Raw genomic sequence first — 27919 nt, forward strand, 5'->3', positions numbered from 1 at the left:
AGCTTACCTAACAAAGCAAATGTAGTTATAGTGAAAGACACTAGATAAACAATGACCCTAAGCTGGTACCCTACATTGGCCCTAGAAAGCATGCCTGACTCAATGCTCAACCCTCCCAGCTGTACTGTAGTTATACTGGAGGTATTCTGACACTTGACAACCATACAGCCTTAGCCCATTTTGGTTTCGGTTAAACATTCAAAAACAAACTAAAACACGACAAGCTACCTGCACCTCATGCTGCCTAGGTGTTTGGCCAGCATGTGCTCTGATATTTCTGAGCAGCTAAATGTGTGTGGCAGGTCTGGGCCCCTGCTGGGGCCCCTGGGTAATAGTGCCCCTGCTGGGGCCCCTGGGTAATAGTGCCCCTGCTGGGGCCCCTGGGTAATAGTGCCCCTGCTGGGGCCCCTGGGTAATAGTGCCCCTGCTGGGGCCCCTGGGTAATAGGGCCCCTGCTGGGGCCCCTGGGTAATAGTGCCCCTGCTGGGGCCCCTGGGTAATAGGGCACCTGCTGGGGCCCCTGGGTAATAGGGCCCCTGCTGGGGCCCCTGGGTAATAGTGCCCCTGCTGGGGCCCCTGGGTAATAGTGCCCCTGCTGGGGCCCCTGGGTAATAGGGCCCCTGCCCAGGCTCTGCTGTCCTTAACCCTTGTCCCTAACCCTCTCTACAAAACCAGGCAATGGAACTTTTCGCAACGTTAACTGTCATGACCTCGCTCAGCGGCGGGAAACGGCTTAACTAAACTGTCAGATCCAATAAAGCCAATAAAGGGATCAGATAAATGTTTATTACATAGTGGGAAAAGATCATTTCTAGACAGAAATTGAGGATGACCTTTTGGGATAATTCCTTGCCACCTCTTTTCCGCTGGATAAATCAGGAGGCCCTCTTTTGTTCACGGCTGGTGTGGTGGAACGCTGCTGATGCGGATGTAAAACCTCCACTCCCCCTCTCTCGTCCCCCTTATTAAGTTGACCGGATTTTATCTGCTGGATTTTAACCACTTTGTTAGAGAAACCGTATTTATTGTATGATTATATTCTATATTTTTTGGTTAGAAGAAAGGCATTTATATCTATGTCTTTCAAAGGGTGGCTTTTGAGGAAATACATGTAGGCTAACCACAACATAAATGTGCAGTTTTTTGTTTCTGGTGTCGTAATGTTATAATGTCTCCTTTAGTTTGAAGGCTTTCCCTGTGTGGATATGCCCTTATACGGAGGTATTCTCTATACAGCGGGTGTTTTTCAGGCTTGTCACACATTAATCTAATCAACATAAACATTAATCCTGACTTAGTCATGCAGAGATCAGTGTCAGTCAGTCACAAGACACAAATGTAAAGTCAAGCGACACATAAAATCTGCAACCCTCCCCAGATATGGGCTCTACCTGCCCACCTGTGCCTCAAGGTTCAGTCTGAGCAGATGTGCAGTGATGAGTTCAGGTTAGTAGGTGTTGAGACAGTCCACCCTCCTCAGGAGGCCCCCACCTCCCCCCACCTCCTCCTCTTCTCTCCCCACCTCCTCCTCCTCTCCTCTCCCCACCTCCTTGGGTTGTCCTCTGAGCTGCACATGGCCCAGCTGCCTCTGGGCTGACAGTCCCAGCTGTCCCTGAGTGCTGCATGGTGGCTGGGGGCTCGTGAGGCAGTGAGGTAGCGGTCCCTGAGTGCTGCATGGTGGCTGGGGGCTCGTGAGGCAGTGAGGTAGCGGTCCCTGAGTGCTGCATGGTGGCTGGGGGCTCGTGAGGCAGTGAGGTAGCGGCCCCTGAGTGCTGCATGGTGGCTGGGGGCTCGTGAGGCAGTGAGGTAGCGGCCCCTGGACCATCTGACCCCCTGCTGGTCAGACAGCCTCCAGGACGCCCTGGTCTCAGGACTGTTTCACATCTTTCTTTTCCCATTTTAATTCATTTAGATATTTTACATTACATTTTGTGGTACAACTAGAAAATGGCAGTGTAATATATTCCACTACGTGTGGACACTTGAAATGAAGATAGTAGTTCCAAGTTAGCTTGCTAACAAACAGAAGAAGCCTGGGGTAGTTGAGATCATCAAACTATTTAAAATATTATACACAAAAATCCAAACTTTCCCACAAGGGAATCTGACATGTTGCATGGCAACCACTTGCAACTGCCTGGCTAAACTAGCCTAGCTTACATCAAACTACTCACACTTCTTGGCAAGATATTAGATGATATTACAATACATTTTCTGAAAATCTAAAATTACCAAACCATTTGCATAATTGCTCAATACTAATCATATCTACTTTCAGACTAGTTCTATTGTAATGACATTTCCTTTACAGTTATCATTCTTTTTTTATATTAACACACTGAAATAACTTCCATGGTTTAGGATCATAAGAGAAAAGAGAGACAGAAAGAGGGAGAGAGAGAGACAAGAGAGAGAGAAAGTTATGTTGATATATATAGTTTTATTTAATGTATATTTAGAATACATTAATACTTTATATGTACATTATACATTGAAAATATTATTATTATTTGTATTTTTTTCCAATATTTAATGTTGAACTTAATGATTGATATACTTGCTATATCTTCCTCCTTTCATAATCATTTAATTTTAATGTTTCTTTCGCAATACTTAAAAATGTATTTCATGCCAAAAAAAAAGAAATCTGAACTGAGAGACAGGGTGGAGGATGGCCCCATCGCCCACACAGCCTATTAGATATGTGCGTTGGCCTGTGAAATGTTGTATCACTTTAATTAGTGGACGGCCGTAGGGTTGGGCAGTGTGACGAGTTTGGGAGAAGGTTGATCATGTTTTAGTCATTGCTCAAAGCAGAGGGGATTCCCCCCAACACATACAGGGTTTTGTCAAGCTTGGCTTGTTCCCTTTGTCAAGGTGGATGACAAGATTACTTCTGTTCTGTTGTGATATCCGCCAGTATACTAAAATCATTTCTAGGATAGTAATATTTAAAAAGCTGTGATACCCATACATTAGAGACTTTGAAGTGGTCATATTTAATAGCTTGTTAAGTTTGAATTTAAGTTACAATTGAATGAGTTAAATAATATTTAACTTTAATTTCTAATTATTTCCCAGTATATTCATATGCCACCTCTAGATACATAAAATGTTTCTTTTATAAATACATCTTTAAATTAGGCATTCATGAAGGGCATTCATTAAAACCATTCAGCCACCAGCCAGAATGGGAATTCTAAAATGAGGGATTGTTGATCGGATGTCTGAATAAATTGCTAAATAATGAACATTTTAGACAATTATTCCAAATCAGAGTTTGCTGAATGCACCTTGGCGCAGAGCCAAGCGTCACAGACGGTGGAAGATGGAGCCGAAATGGAGGAATCAGGGCTGAGGGGGTAATTGGACCTATTGTCCTATTGTATAAGCTAATGAAGTGACGTAACTGAAGGCTTTGGTCCCTTGTCTGTAATGTAGCCTATTATGCCATTCCACAAATGTAACGAAAATCCATTTAACACATATCTAAATGTGTATTTCTCAATAATATTTCATAGGAATATATACTCACCATATTGTACACAGAAAGCTTGCAGCATGTAACAGTACTGTATGTTAAGCTTGCAGCATGTAACAGTACTGTATGTTAAGCTTGCAGCATGTAACAGTACTGTATGTTAAGGTTACAGCCACAAAGAGGACAGGCCATCAAAATAAATACCTGAGATTGATGCAGGAGGTGTGTATCTAGCACTGGACAATGGCCAGCTAATGGGCGGTGTCATGTACTGTGTTTCTAACCCTATCTATCATGTACTGTGTTTCTAACCCTATCTATCTATAGGGTATCTATGTACTGTGTTTCTATGTCTGGGCTGAACTGCTCAGGAGCACTTTATAGGAGCTATAAAAGTTCACACGACCCCCATCCCTTTGAATTTGTATTGACAGGAGTTCTCACAAAGACTGGACCCCAACCAAGAAGACGAAGCATCTATATTATCTTAGAGCCTTCGCTATGGAAATGCTCCAGTAATAAGACAAGGCAAATAAAGACTTATGGAAAATGAAATGAGGTATGAATATCCATAAGCATAAAGGAAGACTATTACCCCCTTCGGAAAATCGTATATTTGTGAAGATAATTTTCTTGTGAACGAGGCTGGCTGTCTCTCTGCACTTGACCCTGTGTGATTATCTTTTCTCTGCTTGAACTCTCCTTGAACTAGGAATAACCATCACACCAGCAGACCTGGCTATCTCCCCTGCATCTGGTTATTTTAGCTCCAATTTGCTGCCTAATACAGCAATTACCCTGATCTATGGCTGGAGTCACTCCCGTTATGGATTAGTATCAAAATCAGCACATTCAGAGAGCCGGGAAAAGGGGGAGGGGTTGTGTGTGTGCAAAACCCTGCCTTCGGTCCATAGATGTCCTGATTAATTCCTGAAATATCACCTTGTTATAGCTGGCTTTCTGCAGCACTGAGACTGAGGACTAACATTACACATTTGTGTAACATCACACATTTGTGGTTCCTTATGACCATGTAAATATACAGAATGATTGATATTCCAAAGTCCAGATACGTATTAGAAACCTCTTTTATGCAAGCGTGCATTATTGTTTGTACTGAGCGTAGAACACCTCATGGAGGAGAGATGAATGTGACGAAGGAACTGTAGTTCCAACAACATGATGGAACTGGACCTGTTTCACTGAGGCTGAAATGAAGACATGATTTCACTTCAAACCAACACTAACAGGAACAAGGTTTAGGAACAGTACATGCACAGGTAGTGTTGGAGGTTTAAGTGTCTCCAAGCAGAATGAGCAGTTAGTGCCGGGCTGGAGTTATGTCCCTAGGGTTGGGACAAGGACGGCTGGACATTAGGTCTGGGCGATATAGCGAATATTAGCAATCATATCGTAATCATTTTGGTGACGATGTAAAATGCGAAAATATCGTGAATATATAATATTTTATATAATAATAATAAATATATGTATATACTTTTTGTCCTGTCACATAAGGACCTCTGCATGAATTGTTCCATGTGAGGTCCATTTTGTCAACTTGCAAGTACCATGTTATGGCAACTGCTTAAATTTGCACTACAGATTTTGTACTTTGTAACAATAGCTATTCTATCTAAATAGTTGTTGTTTTCTAATGGGGGAAAACAAAAATATTTTGTAATTTTTTTATGATTTCAATGCAAGTGCAAACATATCGAGATATATATCGAATATCGTGAACATTTTGACAATATCGAGATATCAAATTTTTGTATATATCGCCCAGCCCTACTGGACATGTCCCTGGGGTTGGGACGAGGATGGCTGGACATTTCCCTGGGGTTGGGACGAGGATGCCTGGACACGTCCCTGGGGTTGGGACGAGGATGGCTGGACACGTTCCAGGGGTTGGGACGAGGACAACTCATCAACACCAAGTGGCTCCCAGAGACAGTACATTTGATCCCCCCTCCCCTCCCCCCTCTACCTTCTCAGCCTCAGAGGGAGGGGCTAGACAGATGGTCGCCCTCAGCAAGACATCAGCAGAGGAGGTCTGAACACCTCTTGGGCCTGTGGAGCCAGTGAGTGCATGAGGCTCCAGACATGGACAGCAGTATGATGCAGGAGTTTAATGTTGCAGACTTCCGCAGACTTTGGCTAGTTTACATTTACATTTAGTCATTTAGCAGACGCTCTTATCCAGAGCGACTTACAGTAAGTACAGGGACATTCCCCCCAAGGCAAGTAGGGTGAAGTGCCTTGCCCAAGGACACAACGTCAGTTGCATGACCGGGAATCGAACTGGCAACCTTCGGATTACTAGACCGATTCCCTTACCGCTCAGCCACCTGACTCCCTGAGTTTAAGTCCTGACTGCCCTCTTAAAACCCCACTACATGATAGTTTATGATTCTTGTTCATTTTACTCAAGCTTGGCCACATTACGTTGTAGGTAATCAACAACAACAGTTTCAGTAATTTTCCAGTTCAGGATAGATGGCTTTTTTATTTTTTTATAATCAACCTATAATCAATCTGCTTGCATACGAGTGATTTGATTAGGATTTCCATAACACGAGAAAGCCTACCCTCTGTGTTATGGAAACGACTCGTATAATGCCATAACTCAACCTACTCTGCAACAGGAGGGGAAAGGGATCCAAGGTTACCTGCATCATTTTCCGACCCCAGAGTTCAAAGGGAGTGATTTGTTGGAGGCCAGTCTGGAGACTGGTGAACAGAGGGCTAGCTATTCCTGGACATCTTCACCACACCTGCCCGGAGAGCACAGGCTGGCATCTTCATCACCTGTCACCAGAGAGACAACGCCACGCCCTTGAAGCCATGCTTGAGGAGCCGGAGGAGACAAAGGGTCACACCTCTCTTTGTGTTTCTACTCATCAAGTCACTGAACAGTCTGAACTGTTCTTAGCTTGTTAGGTTTGGAGGAATTACAGTTAGTTGTGCTTATAATAAAGAGCAACCAGTTGTCTTTGGATTAGACGGTGGGAGGGTGGAGGGAGGATGGGAGGGGTGGAGGGGAGGGAGGGATAGAGGGGTCACCTGGGAGCTGTGATCAAGCTGACACCTCTGGGCTCCACAGGGGGTGTCTGTGTCACAGGAAGGCGAGCAGTGTCAGCACTGCAAACCTGCTGTCGTATGATGTAATACCCACACAAAGCACAGCCATGACATACACACACACACACACACACATACACTGATACACCCCCACAAACAAGCTAAAAAGCCACAACTGAAATGTGGATGCTTTGTCCTCCATGTGTTGTAACTGTCTTGTTCTGAGACATAGCAGTCGAACACATCTGTCCGGACACTCCTCATTACAGCGCAAATCGCAGAACTGACATCTTGTGATTAGAGAAGCAGAAAGTGTGTTCCCTCTCCTTCATCTTTCTCCATCGTTATTTTAAATCTGACTGAGTCAGTCTGCAACACTGCGACCGAGCGCCCTGCTGTACGCTCCACAGCAGCCCTACTGGAGGGGTTCTCATCACATCAATCCTAACCCATCACAACTCAGACACACAACACTTCAGAGCACGTTCAAATTCCTTTCTCCAAATTACATTTAGTCATTTAGCAGACGCTCTTATCCAGAGCGACTTACAGTGTAATGTACAGGTGGTTATCCCCTCAACATCTTGATCAAGCTGAATTTTTGGGCAATAAAAAAATAGGAGCCAGAGGGAATTGTGGAACAAAACTGAATGTCAGCAACCCTAATCCTAACACTGAAGGACTGAATGTCAGCAATAACACTGAAGGACTTTGGTTTAACAACCTCAAGCTCTGTTGTGTTCCACGGCCCATCGCTAGCACCCCAGCTCCCTGGCATGCTGCTGAACGACTGTCCGTTCCTCAGGCACAACTTGACCATCTGAGACTCCCACACATCCACACAGTCCACCCACACGCTGACACACACATTCACAGGACAACGCTCGACACACACACACTTCCTTATTACTAGCAGGATGAAGATGATGCATGATTCAAGACGAAAGTGTTATGAGATTTTTTTTATGATTATGAGAGAACTCAGCTCTACGAAGTTAATAGTGGCCACAAACGTTAATTTGTTTCTTAAATTTGATCAACAGAGAGCAGAAAGATCACTGCATGTATACTTCATACTGTCCCAATGGTGATACTGTAAGACAATAGCTATCCAGCAACTCCCTACATCAGACATACAACCACCACCCACACACGCACACACACACACACAGATACACTCACACACAGACCCCCCACACACACACTCACACACAGATACACTCACACACAGACCCACACACACACTCACACATGCATACACGCCTCCTTTTCATCGTTCACAATCCAAAAGCCTTCCTCCAGAAACACACCCCAACACCCACACCCCCCTTCCCCCCCTCCCCCCGCTCCACAACCAAACTGTTCGAGCCACTTGCCTGCCAGCAAGGCAAGATGGCCCTGCAGCCCTCCAGCCAATCACACAGCAAGGCAGGATGGCCCTGCAGCCCTCCAGCCAATCACACAGCTTGGCACGCTCAGCATATCGCAGGCCAGCTGATTCCAGTCTCTGACTTTCTTCGTCTGCTCTTCTGGAAACTTTTGGACGACAAATTGATATTTTAGTGCTTCACGGTCTGGTAGATAATGTGGATTAGAGCTAGGGATGGAGAGAGAGATAGACAGAGAGGGAGAGATGGGGAGAGGGAGAGAGAGAGACAGAGAGGGAGAGATGGGGAGAGGGAGAGAGAGAGACAGAGAGGGAGAGATGGGGAGAGGGAGAGAGAGAGACAGAGAGGGAGAGATGGGGAGAGACAGAGAGGGAGAGATGGGGAGAGACAGAGAGAGAGACAGAGAGGGAGAGATGGGGAGAGGGAGAGAGAGAGACAGACAGGGAGAGATGGGGAGAGGGAGAGGGAGAGAGAGAGACAGAGGGAGAGATGGGGAGAGACAGAGAGAGAGACAGAGAGGGAGAGATGGGGAGAGGGATAGAGAGAGGCGGGGGGAGGAGGGGATAAACCCAAGTGCTTGTGGCCGTTGGGATGTGTGTCTCGGCGTCCAAAGAGAGACTTCACACTTGGAGACCGTCGCCCCGGCTGAGCACACACAGTCTGGCGGAGGAAACCCTTCAGATGCTGGCAGAGACCCGGGCCTTGTGGTAACAGCACAGACCCAAGACAGATCCTGGTGTTTGGTAGCAGATCCTGATGTTTGGTAGCAGATCCTGGTGTTTGGTAGCAGATCCTGGTGTTTGGTAGCAGATCCTGGTGTTTGGTAGCAGATCCTGGTGTTTGGTAGCAGATCCTGATGTTTGGTAGCAGATCCTGGTGTTTGGTAGCAGATCTCATTCATTCTAATTCATGAAGGAGTGTCGCACCTGGGTCACATGGCACAAACACCCTCTTGCAGAAATAGGAATGCAAAATGGAATTAGAAACTATGTGAGATATGGTTTGTGAACAGCAAAAAAACTGAAATTCAAATGACCCTAACTCTACACAAACAAGGTGTTTTGTGATGTATGCAAAACATGTAATTAGTATTTTCCATAATTTAGTTATGGCCCTAACCCTAACCCAATGCAGTAACAGGGTCTTTGCCATCTCCAGACACACACACACACACACACACAAGTAAAAACAAACAAGCACAAAAGCGCTCACCCACATACACAGAGTCTTTACAATAATCTTTCCTGTTCCAGGGAGGCAACTGAGGGTGATTATGATGAACTACTTAAACTGCAATTACTGCAGCGAGGAAGGAGAAGGAGACGACAGCAGTTTAGACAATCTGGGCGTCCGCCACTGTGCCTGCTGCAGCTGGGGCCAGTTCTAATGCAGTAATTGATAGACTCTGCCAGTCACTAGTGGGATCAAAATTAAAACTCAAATTATCATCATTAGAGCCATAATTGCTGCATCAAACCCACATCAGTGTTTTTGTTTATCATTATAAAATTACACTTCTGTTATTTAATTTCATCAGCTGTGTTGAAGGGACCGTCTGAGGTCTCGACAGACAGTTAGTTCAGCATATTCTCTCTCTCTCTCTTTCTCTCTCTGCTAGTAATAGCCAGATGATATATTGCCCCCTGTGACTGTCTGGCTACTGCAGATGGTCGTCTAAAATCACTCTGGGGTGTTGATGTCACTATAAATACAATGCATTCCACCATAAATAAAGAGTAGCTCTGAACACACCCCTCCTGGTTGAGGCTTATTGATGCCTGTGAAAGGAAGGCGTGCACATGAAATGCCCCATAAAGTCCACATTCACTGTGCTGGTGTCTACAGTCACGTAGGCCTGTCTGGTTCACCTGACTGGCCGAGGTCATTACATAATTTCAAAAGAATCAGTGGAGACATTACATAAAGAACAACATAAAATTAGCTTCATGACAGTCCATATCATCAAGGTCACATGTAATTCACAGTTATTCTAACCAGGGTAGTAACCTGGGTAGAACAGCACAGTGCCACGCACAGCTGGCATGTCTCTCCCAGCCCCCAGCCCTGCCCCACCAGTGGGGGGTGTACATCTGAGCCTGGATAGGTGGATAAACGCTGAGGCGACACATCCTCTCACCCGCTCCTGACTGACAGGGGCTTGGCTGCGAGGGGGCGGGACTTGCCCTTGACTAAACTGTGACCTGCTGACTAGCACCCAGACACACCGACACCGTAAACGACCAGACTGGTACTGTAGCTGGATTCTCCCTCAGTAAAACCAGGCCAATCAGACAATATTAATGATTGTTAAATGTGCATATGCTGGCGCTGGAGAATGGGAAGGTTAATAGACAGGCAGCGTCACATGACCACATTTATCAGTTTCTATTTATCTCTCCTTGGGAGGTGGCAGGTTTACAGTAAATACCTTCTGTCCCCCTAATTTCCTAATGATGGGGATAATGATGGAGAATGGTGCAGTCATTAGCAGGGACAGGCTCGGTGCATCACTCTGTCAGGCATGTCTCTCCCAGGCCTGCAACGAGAAGTGATGGAGCCCAGCTGTTCCCCAAACTGCACCTCTCCCCAAACGAGGAGAGAGAGACTGCACCTCTCCCCAGACGAGGAGAGAGAGAGACTGCTTGTAACCACAGTAGGACGCAGCAGTGAAGACCTCTTCCTCTTTTACTTTTCATTTCTTCCTGTCTTCCTGAGGATTCTCATACTAGCTCTTTCCTTAGCCTTCCTCTACATTTACCCTCCATCTCATCCTTCTGAACACCGGCTTCTCCATTTCTGCTGGTCTTCCTCCACCACTCTCTTCATCCTCTCCTTTTCATGCACGTAGTCTTTGTCTGACCGTTTTAATTAGTAGTCAGCACCACATGCATTCTATCAGCCTGGCAGAACACGTTACAATTATAGCTGATAGCTAAATATTCCTCTTCTCCAAAAGATTAATTTAAGAGGGAGGCTTATCAAACAGCCTTTCCTTGTCTTGTAAACTGACAGCTTTCAGCACAAGGAGAGTGGAAAGCTGTAATCTAAAATGAGCACTCAAGTTAAACACTTGTATTCTAATATATCATTTGAAAGAGAGGGATGAAAAATGAACAGAGTAATTTAGCTTTCATCTCGCATTAACACATCTTTCTTTCTCATTAATCTTTTTGCGTGAAATATTGGATCTGGCAGAGGGGCTTATTGGCCATCAGACACCAAATGCAGAAATGACCCGGGTGAGGACGGCACCTTTACAGGTATACTCGGAGGCTGAATACATTACGCCACAAAATTAGTTCTGGTGATTTCAAACTAGTCTCATCAGAAATGTCAAAGTCACCTCTGATGAATGGCATGCAGTGATGACTTCAGGCTGGGCCCCACCATCTCGTCAGCGTAGTCTTACACTGGGTGAAGCAACACAAGCATAATACTAATGTGAGCACCTCCTACTTTCACTGTCTGGCCAACTTCAAAGGAATTAAAAATGGATCCATTAAATGACATCTGTACGGCACTTTGCTCAGAGAGTTTGGAGCTAGATTGGTTTGTATCCCAGGCAGTCAATCACCTCTGGGAGAGAAAGTGACAGCTTAAAATGTACAGACAGAATGTTGAGACTGAAATACATTTGGGTGAACACATCCATTATATTAATATGTTTTGAATAAATTGAGCGATGTACATGGGATTTGAGGCCCATTCATGTATTATAGAGTGAAATGCAATGTCTCTTGAAATCCATGCTTGTATGCACTCAGCCAAACTGAATAATCAACTCAGCACTCTAGTGACCTTTGATCCTGTGCCTCCATAGTGCTGTGTCTGACAGCTGAGCGAGCACATCCCTGCTCTGGTGTGTTGTGATCATGTGTGGTACACTGTTACAGCAAAACGACAAGTGATGGAAATCAAGCTTCTATTTTTATCTCCTGAGGGGTGGGGGAAGTTGTGTCGCTCTTAACCACGGAACCAAGAAAATCAACCATGAAGGGTTAGAGTTGGTTTGGTTTTGGGCAATATGATCGCTGACACTGCGGAGCTGTCACAGCGATGCCCTCACCCTCCATCAGCCGATCTCCCGCCCCGACCTCGCACCACCCCTCGCACCTGACTGGCAGAGAGGCTGGACCCTGACTGACACCTTGGACGATTCCCTGTAAACACCTTGAGATCTCTGCCCTCCGGCGTTGAAGATCGGTGGCTAGTGTGAAACCCTCCCCCCCTGCCTCGGCCCGGTCGGCCAGCGCTCTCCGTGTCAGAGGGACTGACCAGATCCACAGTGACGCAGCACCTCTGGAAATGTCACCCCCCAGAGCCAGCAGGGAGGGGGGGAGGGGGGGCTTGGCCGGCCTGTGGGACGGGGGCACACGCTCCAGCAGACAACAACCAGAAACACATGGGGGGCGAGACGTTGCTGTCTGCCTCCTCCGCCCTGCGCGGACTCATCAAGGCTTTCTGGAACAGTGCTGTCCAGCTGTGTCTGAGGAGGCCTGTCTGCCCTGGTGACCGATGTGCAGCACACGCAGGGATGAGCCCTGTGAGCGTGATGTCATCAGCAGCTCTCTAACCTATCCTCCCTTACTGCTCAGATGCATCACATTAAGAAGGATGAGGCACAAAGGGAACTTGTTCACGACACAATGTGTCACCGCTCGCTGTTTACTCCTCAACTGCAGCGTCTCTCCTCCAGAGGAAACCCAAGGATGTATAATACAACATATTTAGCGCTCCATATTTGTGGAAGTCGAGTGGAATGTGAAATGGGTGAAGCGTTAAGGCCCCTCCTCCCTGATGGTGCAGGGTGACATCTAATGGGGTGTTTACTCTTCGCCCGCTGAGACCCAGACTGCTACATTGACTCCTGATTTATATTTTCTGATTCATAGAGGCGCATGCATCTTACTTTAATCAACTTTCTCCATATCAGTCTCCCCCAGCCCCTCCCAAACTGCCATCCCGTTTTCCCCCACAATGCACATTAACAGCAAAAATATAATCAGTTTCCTGACAGACTATGTTTTTAGCAGATGATGGGTGAATATAGCATTTTGAAAATGGCCCCTTCCTCTCCTCCCTGACTGCTGGGGGGAGGCAGAGACTGGAGAGGACGGTTTCAAGGGTGTGGGTAATAGGAACTTCTGATGTGTGCTTTTCTACATGCAGGTTAACAAATAGCTCTGGATGAATTGAGTGACATACAATTAAGGCCAAATTAATTCAGGAAGTGAAATCAAGAAAATGTATCCCAATAGTGTGTGTACAGTAGGGCATTTTGGGGGTCGAACCAGTGATGTGTATAAACTCTACAGTGTGTGCCAATGCCTTCCCTAAGTTTACCCAAAGACCTGAATCCAGGTCAAAGCTTTGCATGTTGTTGAGTGTTGGGACTGGTGGAGTTTGCCAATGTGTGTGATTGGCCGTGCTCCATGAAGTAACGGCAAGGTGTACGATGACAGCTTTGTCCCCTCAAGCCGTGACTGAAACACATCGCTTCAACAAGACGGTGACCAGTTTGCAATAAAAAAACGTGTGACAGATCGGACACAATATCCACGTCTGCGTTTTCCAAGGCTGAGTTACGACTTCCGGCTCAATGTCATACCTCGTGACTGAGAGAAGATTCTCAAATACCGAGATGTAAGTTGATGCATTTTTATTAATGTCAAAAACGAGACATTGGTCTCCTTAGTTTGGCTTGGGCACACGTCCTTCACGACTGTCCAGGCCGAGGGCTGGGAGTCACAGGTTCCACAGATTAAGGCTTGGGATTTCTCTTGACCTTTCAGGCAAATGCCACGCTGTTTGAGGCGTCCAAGCGTAATTAGATCTGATCATCATGTGGCTTCCTAATCTTTCCAGGCCAATTTTGCGACAAATCGTTGTTGTTCATTAGCAATGTTTAAGATGTTGAGGGCATAGGCTAATGATAGGAACCACTGAGGGTGAAATAATCCTGTTGTTTCTGTCTCTCTACCCCATCCTCCTTCCAAGAGGAGGCTACAACTGTTGCAGAACTCGCTTTCAAGGTTAATGAGGCTCCTTTGGCCTGCTTGGCTATGTATTTACATCCTATCTATATACATCTTATCTATCTACACCGACAGCAGAAATGAAGCACTCTCCAGGCTAATGTAGTTTCCTATTCGCGTGACATTTGCCATTAGCTCCATGCTGAATTCACCAGACAACAAGAGCAGAAGAGAAAGCTCAAATCATTCCCAATTAACGGAGGCATCAAACAGTGAAAATCCTAGCAGGAGAAAGGTCAGGCTCCAGAGAAACAAGCCTCCATCACAGAGTTTATTACAGCTAATGAGCGCTATCAGGACCCCCCCTCCAGCCCCTGTCCACAAGTCTGGGCTAAAACATTCAAGTGTACATCATCCATAAACAAGGAGGGACGTTGAAGCCCAAGGAATGTAACTGACTGAAATGGTTGATTTGGAAGAACACCATGCTCCCAGGATTCTCTTAGAGATCTTGTTAACATCTGAAGGTACAGTCCTCCAATGTAGCATAAAAAAAAAAGATATGTTGTGTCGTTACTTTAGCACCCCAAAAGTTGCTTAGCGCACGTGGAAGCAGCCATCCTCCATGCTGTTTCCCCTCAGGCTGGTATCCTCACACAGGATCACCTCCTCACACAGGATCACCTCCTCACACAGGGATCACCTCCTCACACAGGATCACCTCCTCACACAGGATCACCTCCTCACACAGGATCACCTCTTCACACAGGATCACCTCCTCACACAGGATCACCTCCTCACACAGGATCACCTCCTCACACAGGGATCACCTCCTCACACAGGGATCACCTCCTCACACAGGATCACCTCCTCACACAAAACCTCAATTTCCTTTCTCCTGGCTCTCTTAATGAGCACATGAATTTACCAGAGTCCATTTGGTGGGAAATACAGCTGTGATCTCTCTCTCTCTGGACACACTGATGAGGGGCTTGGTGGTGAGGAATAACAGAGATTGGCTGTGACAGCGGCACAATGAGGCTAATGAATATGCCAGGCATGCATCCTAATGAGGATGTGCCAGGCATGCTCCCTCTAACCTGTCCCCAAGAGCTGGCCTTGCAAGATCTGCTCAAAGATATCTATATAGCAAGCACCAGCTACCTCACCTGCTGTCAGCACCAGCTACCTCACCTCCTGTCAGCTTCCCAACGTGGCTAGAAGACAGTGTTTATGTCACTTGCTAGTCATTGAATGACCTTGGAAAGTTTGACAGTCTGTTACACACACAATCATTTTAGTGTGGTCTAACTGTGAAGGCTGAATGGACAAGAGAGGGATTGAAATACCATTGCAGCAAGGATGTTTCCAGTATATGTGGACTGACACCATACTGGCCCTGGTCAGTCAACCTGGTACGCAGATGAAAAAGCATGTCTATCTATTTTATATGCCATTAAGTTCCATTAGAGTGCTACAGTACAGTAATATGAGCTGCTTTTACAAGGTCTAGCGGACCTCTGGGGGAGTTATCGTGGGCACATTAGAAAACAACCCTTCCTCTCGTCCTGGAGAGGCATGTGACTCAGCCTGGGGTGCCGGTGCTCAACCTTGAATAATGATTTAGTTTAACACGAGAGGGTTCACTCACACTGAAGATAATCTCACCCTGCTGTTGGTGTACCTTCATCATACCCCCCTCGACCAGACTGCCACAGCCTGAGGAGAGGCACTGGTTGTGGGCATGCTCAAGATTATCCTCCCCCTATATAGTCAAATGTGGGGATACTTGATGGTCTCACTGACTGAAGGTGAAGACTAAGGGGGGTTAAAATAACATAACAGCTCTATCACGGGTAGAGGAGAGATGATCATGGGTAGAGGAGAGATGATCATGGGTAGAGGAGAGATGATCATGGGTAGAGGAGAGATGATCATGGGTAGAGGAGAGATGATCATGGGTAGAGGAGAGATGATCATGGGTAGAGGAGAGATGATCATGGGTAGAGGAGAGATGATCATGGGTAGAGGAGAGATGATCATGGGTAGAGGAGAGATGATCATGGGTAGAGGAGAGATGATCATAAGTAGAGGAGAGATGATCATGGGTGGAGAAGACATGATCATGCTGAAGGATTAGAGGGTTGTGTAGGGAGGGAGGGACTGGCATATGGTCACGAGACAACATCACTGAGACCGTGTATGGTTCATCCTGTGTGACACCCCCCCCCTCCCCCTGCGTGAGTGTGTGCAGGGTGGGGGAGAGAGTGTGAGTGTGAGTGTGTGCAGGGTGGGGGAGAGAGTGTGAGTGTGTGTGTGTGCAGGGTGGGGGAGAGAGTGTGAGTGTGTGTGTGTGTGAAGGGTGGGGGTGGTTTTGGGATGTGGTCCGTGTGAGGATGGCCTGAATTGAAAAGAGCCACCTTTTGATAGGCCCTTTCCTGGCAGGCTGGCCGGCCATAAGGTGGGGTGGTGCCTCAGGATAATGGCAGCAGAAGGGATAGGAGGCTGACAGCTGGCGAATGCTGCCCCAATATGTTTCCATGAAAGAGGCGAGGAAATTTCAGAAGACGCAATGCCCGAACGACACGCTCGGTGGCAAAGAGAAGATTAAAAATAAAATTAGTTAACATCTTGCCCGTTTCACCCCACGATGCACATTTCAACGCACGGAACCTGACTGCGGGCGCCATTTACAAAACAAAGACAGGGGGTGGTGGGGGGGGGCCCAGAGTTAATTAGGAGAAGTCGTGTGTCTCCTCATGAATCTAATTCGGGGCACACAGATGTGTCCTGGAGGATTTAAACCGCTCCACATTACCTGGGTCTCCATCCTCCCTTGCCTGCGTGCCCCTTGGACAATCCTCAGCATATTGGTAACCTAAATAAGTAATAATCTCAAATGCAAATGACTTGCTTTTTACCTCCAATCACTGTGCTTCTAATGAGGTGTAAAATATGTACATTAATGACAGAAAGTTATTTGGTTCTGGGGGAGAGTTAATTGCTCCTAATCACAGTTTACATCCACCTGGTTACACTAGACATACACCACTGGCTAGACAACAAACCATTTCATTCTGATGCCTCATTAGACATATTGTAAATTGTTGCAACTAAAAGGCACCTCGCATATTGAATTGGCATTAATGACACGCTAACATTGTCGAGTTGACTGGCGGTGATGTTTTGGTCGACAGATATGCAGGTAGGCTGGCTTCACTTGAGTGCCACAATGGACATTTTTGAAAACAATACATTAACCATATACCCTGCCCCTCGCTTCACGCCTGCAACTTTACATTGATCTTATAGAGTTGGACATATACTGCAAGTACAATGGTTTCATTATTAAGTACCATTCATCTATGAAATTATGTTTATGAAAAAAAGAAATATTTATCAAATGTATTTAGTATTAAATCCACTGACCACTATTTATCAATAGTTTTCAAGCAAATGGTGGATCAGGTAAATTACAACAAATCATAGAAATACAATAATAAGGACATACAAAGTCTCCCTTCATACCATCCAGCCTGCCTCACTGGATAATTAAACTGCTATTGAGTGAGGAGCAGCACTAAGTGCTGATATGTGGTGTTGATGAGATCCATTAGAGGTTCATGGCATTACATGGAAGGTGCTCGCTTCAACTGACAATATCAGCATTAAATATCCTCTCAACATCATTAATTGACACAAACCTACAGTGGCATGCTGCCCCTCTTGTGTGCGTCTGTCGTTTAATATTACTTTGCTTTTGCAGCTTTAAATATGTTCTGACATCAGATCCAAGACAGGAGTACATCTGGTCTTTAAGACAGCGTTTGTTGGAACAGCTCTGTCTATCTAAGAGCTTCTTTCTTTCGACTTGTAAAGTGACACGTGGTGTGTTTTCAAGCCTCGTATCAACACTTGAGCTAACAGGCTCGTGGTTCACACCTCTCCTCTCTCGGCCTGTCCTGATGCCGGCAGCATGGCTCTATGGCCGCGGCCACACTCCCGACAGATGGAGAGAGCATCTCTAAGTTTACTGAGCTGAGCGTGGGCTGAGCTGAGAGAAATCCAGTTTGTTTTGTGTCAAAAATCTTCCTCTTCTCCATGAATGGAGATTCTCGTATATTTACATTTACATTTAGTCATTTAGCAGACACTCTTATCCAGAGCGCCTTACAGTAAGTACAGGGACATTCTCCCCGAGGCAAGTAGGGTGAAGTGCCTTGCCCAAAGACACAACGTCATTTTGCACGGCCGGGAATCGAACTGGCAACCTTCAGATTACTAGCCCGATTCTCTAACCGCTCAGCCACCTGACTCCCATACTCATGTATATGAATGTATGTCCCTAACAGGGATGAGACTGTTGGAAACTGTGGCCATTTAAACTGCTTACATAAATACAATATTTTGTAAAAATATTTTCCTTTATTCACACGACAGAAGTAAGAAGAATTATATACTTAAGGGATCCTCAAATAGGAGTCTAACAAAATGCTGATCCTACAAAGCAGGGGTTCCCAACGACCGAGCCTCGGACCGGGGCCCGGGCCACAGATCACTGCCCCACCGGGCCATGGGTAGCTGACAATAAAACTTTTAGCTTGTGTTCGATTAATCTATTACTCATGTCTGTACCAAAAAAGTCAAGCTGTTTAAAATTATACATACAGTGATGACGATGACGTAGCAATGTGAGCATGATTTTGTACTGTGTGGCTAAGAGAAAAAAATGGCTAGTAAAAAGCAGACACATTTGATGAGCTATTTTAAGAATCCGGTTGAAGACACTAACCCCTCACCATCACCTGGAGATCAGAGCCCACTAACTCCTCACCATCACCTGGAGATCAGAGCCAACTAACTCCTCACCATCACCTGGAGATCAGAGCCCACTAACTCCTCAGATCAGAGCCTTGCTCAGACATCGCTCTGGGTTTGATTACCTCAGAGTACAATGATCCAACTGGTGCTATAGATCAAAACAGCTTGATGCACACAAGCTGAAAAAATGACACAATGCAATGAGGTCATTTCTATTTTTCATCTATTCAGCTTCCTTTGTTTCCAGGGGGCTGTGAGCAGCCAATCACCACTGGCCTGCCCAGAGAGGACCAACATAAATAACTACCTGGATGGCTACCTTATGCCGAACTTAGAGACTGTCAACCTGTGGAGAAGAGTGTGGAAGCGGGTGATGGATCCTCTGTGAAGTGATGAATGCAGTGAACGGAGAGGTGGCACACAGCTACCCAGGGCTCAGGACGCCCCCCTGCTGCCCTGGGCTGCCCTACCCAGAGCTCAGGACGCCCCCCTGCTGCCCTGGGCTGCCCTGCTGCACTGGCAGCCTGCCACAAGTCAAACTGGACATTATTTTCATTGAGGGGAAGTGAAGAAACTACTAAAATTCTGTGTTCTTATTTCCAGACAAACATTCTTATATGATTTTACAAATATCGACTTGATATGTGAATTTATCCAGTCTCCATTCATACATAAAGAAGCTCTTACAGCAACATACCATTAAAACGGATGTGTTTCAGAGGACGGGGGATCTGGGCAGTGCTGAATCTATGAACTCACTGAGGGGTTTTACATCTGTTTAGCCTCATTGCTATGCATGGAGCCCTGAGCCACACAGCTCTGGTTCCCCCCCAGAGGCACAGAGTGCTGGCTGGGCCTCAGCCTTGACAGATTACTGCCCTAAACAGTAGTGCCTCCGCCAGTGAAAAAAGGCCTGCCAGCAACAGCTGTCCTTTAGCATTTTATATGCTAACTTCCTCTTTGACAAAGACTGAACACGAACACCGAGTGTCAACAATGCTTTGCTGGGAGCGGTGGGTAACATCTTGTAACTTTCTGTGCTCCAAACCACTTCTGCTGGGCACTTTGCATCAGCAGTGCAGTAATGTGAATGGTAATGAGTCATGCTTCCCTCCTCTCTAGCAGTAGAACAAAACCCTGGTGTCAACACTCCTCTTGAACCCCAGCGTTGTGCTAGCCGGCTGCTATGCTAATGAGCTTGGAGGAGAGCAAAATAAACAAATCTGTTAATTGATACATCCTGTCAGTGAAGAGCCCCAGGGATTACCTGGAGGAGCTGGCGGGTCGCAGACAGGTGCCAGCCAGCACCGCGGGAGTTTAAAGTGCTTCTAATAGGGACACTCACAGCGTCTTCATTCCTCTAATGGAAGCCATTTTGTGAGGACTGGAGAGGTGCCCAAGCTGTTAAGGACCAGGCATTTGGAGTGACCATGGTGACCTACAACCACTCCGGCATGCAAGTATGAGGCTAAGTTCAACAGCCTCTCCAAACAAGCCAGCCGAGGAAAGAAGACACTAATTAAGGTACACGGGCGGTCTAGTCCCCCAGTGTAGCACACAGTGTGAGTGTATACTGAACCTTGTCATGTAGGTCAGTCTGGTGCTTTTAGCAAGGCCATGCATATTAATGGGCCTCTGACACAGGAGTCACAGCCTTAGAGCTCTTGGGGTTTTGCAGAATTAACTGTGGGCTCTTTCCAGAAACATATGCATTGCAAATTGAGATTATGGCTGGTTACAACGCTGGTCCCTGTGGCATCATTTTGCCTAAACAAAAATAAGGGTACATGATGCCGAAAGAATTACAAGTTACCCATGAATTAATTAATTACCGTAGAGAGGTAAAGAGAGGGGCATATGCTTTGTAGACCAAAAACAAGTCTACCGTGTCATTTGAGCCCAAGTGAATTAAGGGTCTGTTTACTATGTTGTGTGTTTATATTAACCCGAGTGTGACTAGTGGATTGCATGTCCACTATTTGGCCCAGATTCCTTCATTAATCTTCACGTTCTAAAAAACAGAATGCTGCTGGATGTGCAGTATGGACTCAGCTGGCACGCAAGCCAAGACTTGATGTTCGTCAGGCATCTTGTTATGTTCATGCCTCTATGTTCCTTGGTGTCCTTCAGGAGGACCCTGACATGCATGTGGCATGTATCTTCAGCTAGGTTTCACAAGCAGTCCGAACCCTTGTCACTCACAGCCTTGTTTACAACTCGCCTTCTCTCCATCGGCTGTGATTTCGCAGCGAGACGACTGCCTCATTGCAAAAGTTCAGCTCTGGATGTGTGATGTACATCATCGGTAATCAGACAAGTTGGGTACCATCCTCCTGCTTTCCCTCCAAAACAACATGTCTACTGAACTGAAAGCCAGAGTGCAACTGTCACATTAGCAGCCAGAGTGTTCGCTGTGCTGCCTGGTAAACAAAGCCCAAAGATGTTTTGCATGACAGACAAAGCGCCAGCTCTTTCAGGCGAGGCCAGAACGCACTGAAACGCTGCAATGCTCTCTTTTGTTGTCTGTTTGAACTCTTTAACCAATTAAAATGGCAGAGCAGAGTGCATATCTGAATATGCATGACAGAATGTCACATTATGAAAAAAAGGGAAAAAATCCAGCTAATTAAGTGGTCAACAGTCTGCCATTGTGCTATTGTACCTTCCATTTAATTTGCACATAAAACCATGCCTTCATGACGGCAACATGCGTTTTTGATCTTGTGGCAAAAAATGCTCAAGCTTTCAACTGTATTGTTTTAATGAGGCTTTGCACATTCAGAGTAATCGTTTGGCCAACAAATTCTGGGTAAAAGCTGCAAACTTCCCGGTGCCTTAATGTAGGCTTTATTTGTCCCTCTTTCATTATGAGTATGGCTCTTATTATGTTTCAGTGTCTTTAGGTTATAATTGAGTAGTCACTGTTATTCTCTTCCCTATAGCTATGGCTGCTTGTCTGTAACACTTGGCGATTCATTGTATGACACTGTGTTTTTTTTGCTTCCAGCATACTGGCAAACTTGGCCAATTATTTGTGAATTGCTGGAATAAGAAAATAGCAAATGAAAAAAAATGCTAATTATACAGTAATTTTTGGGAATAAATATTTAGTCTGAAAAATGTAACTATTGAAAATGTCAGGAGTTATTGGGGAAAAAGCCTTATTAAATGGGTTCAGGTTTGGGCACATGCTCTTTACATGTGTATATATGTGTAGCCAATGTCACAGTAGAGCCCCCATGGAGGACAGACAGGCAGGCATGGAAGACAGACAGGCAGGCAGGCATGGAGGACAGACAGACAGGCAGGCATGGAGGACAGACAGGCAGGCAGGCATGGAGGACAGACAGACAGGCAGGCATGGAGGACAGACAGACAGGCAGGCATGGAGGACAGACAGGCAGGCAGGCATGGAGGACAGACAGGCAGGCAGGCATGGAGGACAGACAGGCAGGCAGGCATGGAGGACAGACAGACAGGCAGGCATGGAGGACAGACAGGCAGGCAGGCATGGAGGACAGACAGGCAGGCAGGCATGGAGGACAGACAGACAGGCAGGCATGGAGGGCAGGCAGGCAGGCAGGCATGGAAGACAGACAGGCAGGCATGGAAGACAGACAGGCAGGCCCGGGCCTCCACTTCAAACTCAGCATATTGCACCGCCCTCAGCTTGGTATAAAAACCCAAAGAACTGTGTCACAGCTCAACCGGGGCACCGAAAAGCTACTCTCCTATTTTGGAGGGAAGAAAAAAAATCCCAGTTAAATCTTCATGGTTTGCACTTCATGCCAAAACCCTGCTCATCCAAAGTCATTTGCAGCAAAGTCCATTATCATCATCACTTGTGGAGATGAATTCCCTGTGATGGTGGCAGCCCACAGCAGCCTCCCCTCATAATGACATTCTGCTCTTGTTGGCACAGATCCCCGCCAGATAGCTCATTCCCAACTGCCAGCATGCCAGACATGCAGGCACACACACACCATACTGGGTGGAACCTCACGCCAAAAAAAGGGAAAGTGGTATAAAAGGTGTAACATACCATATTATGAGTGAGCTGGATAGATAGATAGCTATCTGGGTAGCTAGCTGGATAGATAGCTAGCTAGCTGGGTAGGTAGCTAGCTAGCTGGGTAGCTGGGTAGATGGGTAGATGGGACGTGTGGATGGACAGACAGGCAGACAGTTTGTCTTCTCCCAGTGAGCAAATGGAAGGAGAAAACGAGCTTCTTGAGCCATCAGGCTGGTGACCAAATTAAGGTTGATGCCCCATGAAAGAAATGTATGAGGAAGACCAAGGCCAATAATGTTTAAAACGGCTTGAGACAGAGTCATCTCCACGGGAATAAAACAGTCCATGGACACACGCGGTCTGTTCATCACACGACTCAGCACAAACTGGAATTGTGCTGAGAAGTAAAGGCAGCAGCAGATCTCCTCTAACTCCAGCTCTACTGGTGCTCCACTCTTCCACCTGGACATTCATTAAAAAGGTGGACACTGAGTTGATTAATTGCGTTCGTCATTTCAATTATCATCCCTGGGTTTTTTCAGTTGATTGGGATTGTCGGTGACTACAGTGTAGTCCCTATGAATATTCCTGGTAATATTACCAGCGATCTCGGCTTACAAAGGCCCAAACTGTGAGAAGTTTTCAATACCAAAAGCATAACAATGGTATATGAAAAATCTTTGACAAGAAGTGTAAGGTCACATGGGTGGAGTGTGACATGGTTCAGGGCTGGACTGGGACAAAAAAATGGCCCTGGCTGAAGCTACAGCACTAAATATGTCGGTTATTTTTGCACATGTTGAGGTATCAACCTCTAGACTTAGGGTTTTTGGCCCGCAACTTCTCCGCACCCCCCTTGCGCTGTTGTTTCTCCATCCTAATCCACAGATTTCTGGCTCTGAGCCACTGCATCTGACACAAGAAACAGAGGGGGAGGGGTGGAGCCTGTTCAGAGATGTTATTGGGCCAGCCCAGTGTCAGTATGGAAAATGAACCAATGGAAATGGCCACTAACATTTTACAAGCTTTACAAGCACATTTCTGACCTCCATTACAGCTTGTTGACAACATAGTGTTTATATATTTACAGAAAAACTGAAATTGGCAAGCTGAAGACAAGATGGCTGAAGGTGACACTAGCAGGTTGTCGTGGGATTTGGGTAAACAGGAGACTTGGCAAATGCAGTTCTCCACTGTTGACAAGCAGTGATGGTGACCAGGTGGGAGATGTTATCCCAACAGTCTGGAACTCTTGTGAATTATTTGCTGATAGATATAAACAGCTGTTATTCTTGGTAATGGAAAGCAATTAGAAACATCTGTACACTTGGCTGTGAGCGATGCCTCCATTTCAGGCCCTGGTCCCAAGTGCCACTGGGACATAATTACATCACCAGGACTGGGGTGTGATGCAGGACTGGGGTGTGATGCAGGACTGGGGTGAGATGCAGGACTGGTACTGGTCTGTAAGAAGCAAGGAGACAAGCAGACTGACCAGGACATGGATCCAGTTTCGCAAACAAACACACACCTGCTCACATTAACTGTTCAGATCTGGATTTCCACACTAACGGCTATAACATTTCATATAACTTTCAATGAAAGAAACCCAGACCCTGGACATGAAGGTAGGACCCTGTCTTCGGTCCCTCCTGCAAGCCCTCCCTCACGGGGTCCTCTACGCCCGGCTACTCGACATGCTGTCGGTCACGGGGCTTAACTGTGTTGAGTATGGAGACAATGACCTTCTGCACCCCTCCTGCACTCCTCCTGCACCCCTCCACCCCCACATCATCCAAAACACAGAACTGCGTTGACGAGGGCCCCCCTACTGAGGGGTGAGATTAGCCGCAGTAAAGCGTGACTGTGACTCTACCATACATCACTGGGCGGGCCCCACTGAGCGTGCTCATCAGCTGTAAATACCAGAGGTCTCCGCTGATGGGAGCAGCAAGCGGGCCGGGGTGACGGGGAGGGGGGAGAGGGGTGACGGAGAGGGGGGAGAGGGGTGACGGAGAGGGGGGAGAGGGGTGATGGAGAGGGGTGATGGGAGGGGGGAGAGGGGTGACGGGGAGGGGGGAGAGGGGTGATGGGAGGGGTGACGGAGAGGGGGGAGAGGGGTGATGGGAGGGGTGACGGAGAGGGGGGAGAGGGGTGACGGAGAGGGGGGAGAGGGGTGATGGAGAGGGGTGATGGGAGGGGGGAGAGGGGTGACGGGGAGGGGGGAGAGGGGTGATGGGAGGGGTGACGGAGAGGGGGGAGAGGGGTGATGGGGCAGGCCGGAACGGCTCGGTGAGACCGGGAATTTGTTTTGGACAGAATACAGCGTCTGTTTGAGAAGAAAAAAAAGCGAATGCACGCCCGTTTCTTCGTCTTCTTCTACGTTAGTATGTTAATGAGGGGATGAATGGGAAAGAATTACAGGGGGGGCACTAGATCGACCTGTTCAACAATTAATTTGAGTTAGTGTTGAAAGCACTGCTTTCTCTTTCCAGATGCGACTACATGTTATAGAATCCATGCAACCGGTGAGCTCACATGTATGTTCATAAACACAAACACACAATTGGATTTGTGTGCTTTATTTGTGTGCTTGTCTATCTGTGTCCATCTTAAAAAACAATGTAAACGGCGACTAAAAAAGGACAAAGCCTGCTGTGCCTTACAGGACACGGAAGCAACAACACAGAACATTATGTTTGTGCTTCTGTTTCATGCGGTCTCCTAAATCCCTCAGGCAACAAACAGAAAATGTCCGTCACGACAGATGAGCGGGGAGGCCGTGAGGCCCGGCTGTTGGGTCTGGATATGCTGATGCTACGTGGCGTACCTGTCACAGGAAGCTGTCACAGGACGCTGTCACAGGACGCTGTGAGCAGTAGCACACTAGAGGCTGTGAGCACTAGCAGACTAGAGGCTGTGAGCAGTAGCACACTAGAGGCTGTGAGCAGTAGCAGACTAGAGGCTGTGAGCAGTAGCAGACTAGAGGCTGTGAGCAGTAGCACACTAGAGGCTGTGAGCAGTAGCAGACTAGAGGCTGTGAGCAGTAGCACACTAGAGGCTGTGAGCAGTAGCAGACTAGAGGCTGTGAGCAGTAGCAGACTAGAGGCTGTGAGCAGTAGCAGACTAGAGGCTGTGAGCAGTAGCACACTAGAGGCTGTGAGCAGTAGCACACTAGAGGCTGTGAGCAGTAGCACACTAGAGGCTGTGAGCAGTAGCAGACTAGAGGCTGTGAGCAGTAGCAGACTAGAAGCTGTGAGCAGTAGCAGACTAGAGGCTGTGAGCAGTAGCAGAGTGGAGGCTGTGAGCAGTAGCACACTAGAGGCTGTGAGCACTAGCAGACTAGAGGCTGTGAGCAGTAGCACACTAGAGGCTGTGAGCAGTAGCACACTAGAGGCTGTGAGCAGTAGCAGACTAGAAACTGTGAGCAGTAGCACACTAGAGGCTGTGAGCAGTAGCAGACTAGAAGCTGTGAGCAGTAGCAGACTAGAGGCTGTGAGCAGTAGCAGACTAGAGGCTGTGAGCAGTAGCAGACTAGAAGCTGTGAGCAGTAGCAGACTAGAGGCTGTGAGCAGTAGCAGACTAGAGGCTGTGAGCAGTAGCAGAGTGGAGGCTGTGAGCAGTAGCAGACTAGAGGCTGTGAGTACTAGCAGACTAGAGGCTGTGAGCAGTAGCACACTAGAGGCTGTGAGCAGTAGCAGACTAGAGGCTGTGAGCAGTAGCAGACTAGAGGCTGTGAGCAGTAGCACACTAGAGGCTGTGAGCAGTAGCACACTAGAGGCTGTGAGCAGTAGCACACTAGAGGCTGTGAGCAGTAGCAGACTAGAGGCTGTGAGCAGTAGCACACTAGAAGCTGTGAGCAGTAGCAGACTAGAGGCTGTGAGCAGTAGCAGACTAGAGGCTGTGAGCAGTAGCACACTAGAAGCTGTGAGCAGTAGCAGACTAGAGGCTGTGAAAAATAGCAGACTAGAGGCTGTGAGCAGTAGCAGAGTGGAGGCTGTGAGCAGTAGCAGACTAGAAGCTGTGAGCAGTAGCACACTAGAGGCTGTGAGCAGTAGCACACTAGAGGCTGTGAGCAGTAGCAGACTAGAGGCTGTGAGCAGTAGCAGACTAGAGGCTGTGAGCAGTAGCACACTAGAGGCTGGTGTGTCTGTTTCCATGTTTTTTTTCTGATTTTGGAAACATCAGAATGTGAATGTGATTGTCCCAGGTCTTTCTGTTTGTCTTTTCAAAGAGGCTTTATATTTCAAATTATTTGATCTTAAATGTAAGATTGTACAGATATAAATAAAAATGCATATCAGACATGATGTCAGTGACGATCACGCAGAGAGCACAAAGCAGAAACATCATCTGTGCCACGATCTGTGCTTAACCCTAACCATGCAGTCAAACGTCCTCCAAGTTCAAGTAAAGAACTTGATCAGACATACTCTGTAAATGCTTTTCATTTACAGTGAGCTGGTGACTGAACAGAAGAGTTAATGAGAGCAGTACTACAGTAACATGGTATTAGTACTGGTAGTACATGGTACTAGTACTGGTACTACAGTACTACCAGTAACATGGTACTAGTACTGGTAGTACAGTAACATGGGCACTACAACGCAGTAAAGCAAACCACCCAGATGGTGGGTTCAGCCTTTTGTAATGAAATCTGCTTTTGTGTTATTTCAAAAATGACAAAAACCTTTGCTTTAATCTCTTGTCTTTCACCGTGTATACCTGGAGTTGCATGCATGCATCCGTCTGAAATCCCTCTTGCTTGATAATATTTTAGGATTATATCTCTGATATAATTTTGGCATTATTCTTTAATAAATCAGGTTAGATAAGCATATCTGTTTAATTTTTCCCTTCCAGAATTTAGGATTACGATAAAACAGTACCTATTACTATCGTTAATGTTCCACCAGCCAGACAGGATACATGCAAACATCTGTACAACAATTTATCAGACAGAATTATGTATGTCAGGGCAGGGCTCTGGGAGATACATAATAATGAATAATAAATATGAGCAAAGGAATTAATGGGTTTATGCTGCGAGCAGGTGCCATGCATTTGACGATGCAATGTTCATTTGACAATGTGTTATTTAGTGGAGATCGGTGCTGTGGATTTCAGCCTGTCAATTTTATATAATGAAGCATGATCT

The sequence above is a fragment of the Osmerus mordax genome, chromosome 24, assembly GCF_038355195.1.
Source record: "Osmerus mordax isolate fOsmMor3 chromosome 24, fOsmMor3.pri, whole genome shotgun sequence".
Classification (NCBI taxonomy): domain Eukaryota; kingdom Metazoa; phylum Chordata; class Actinopteri; order Osmeriformes; family Osmeridae; genus Osmerus; species Osmerus mordax.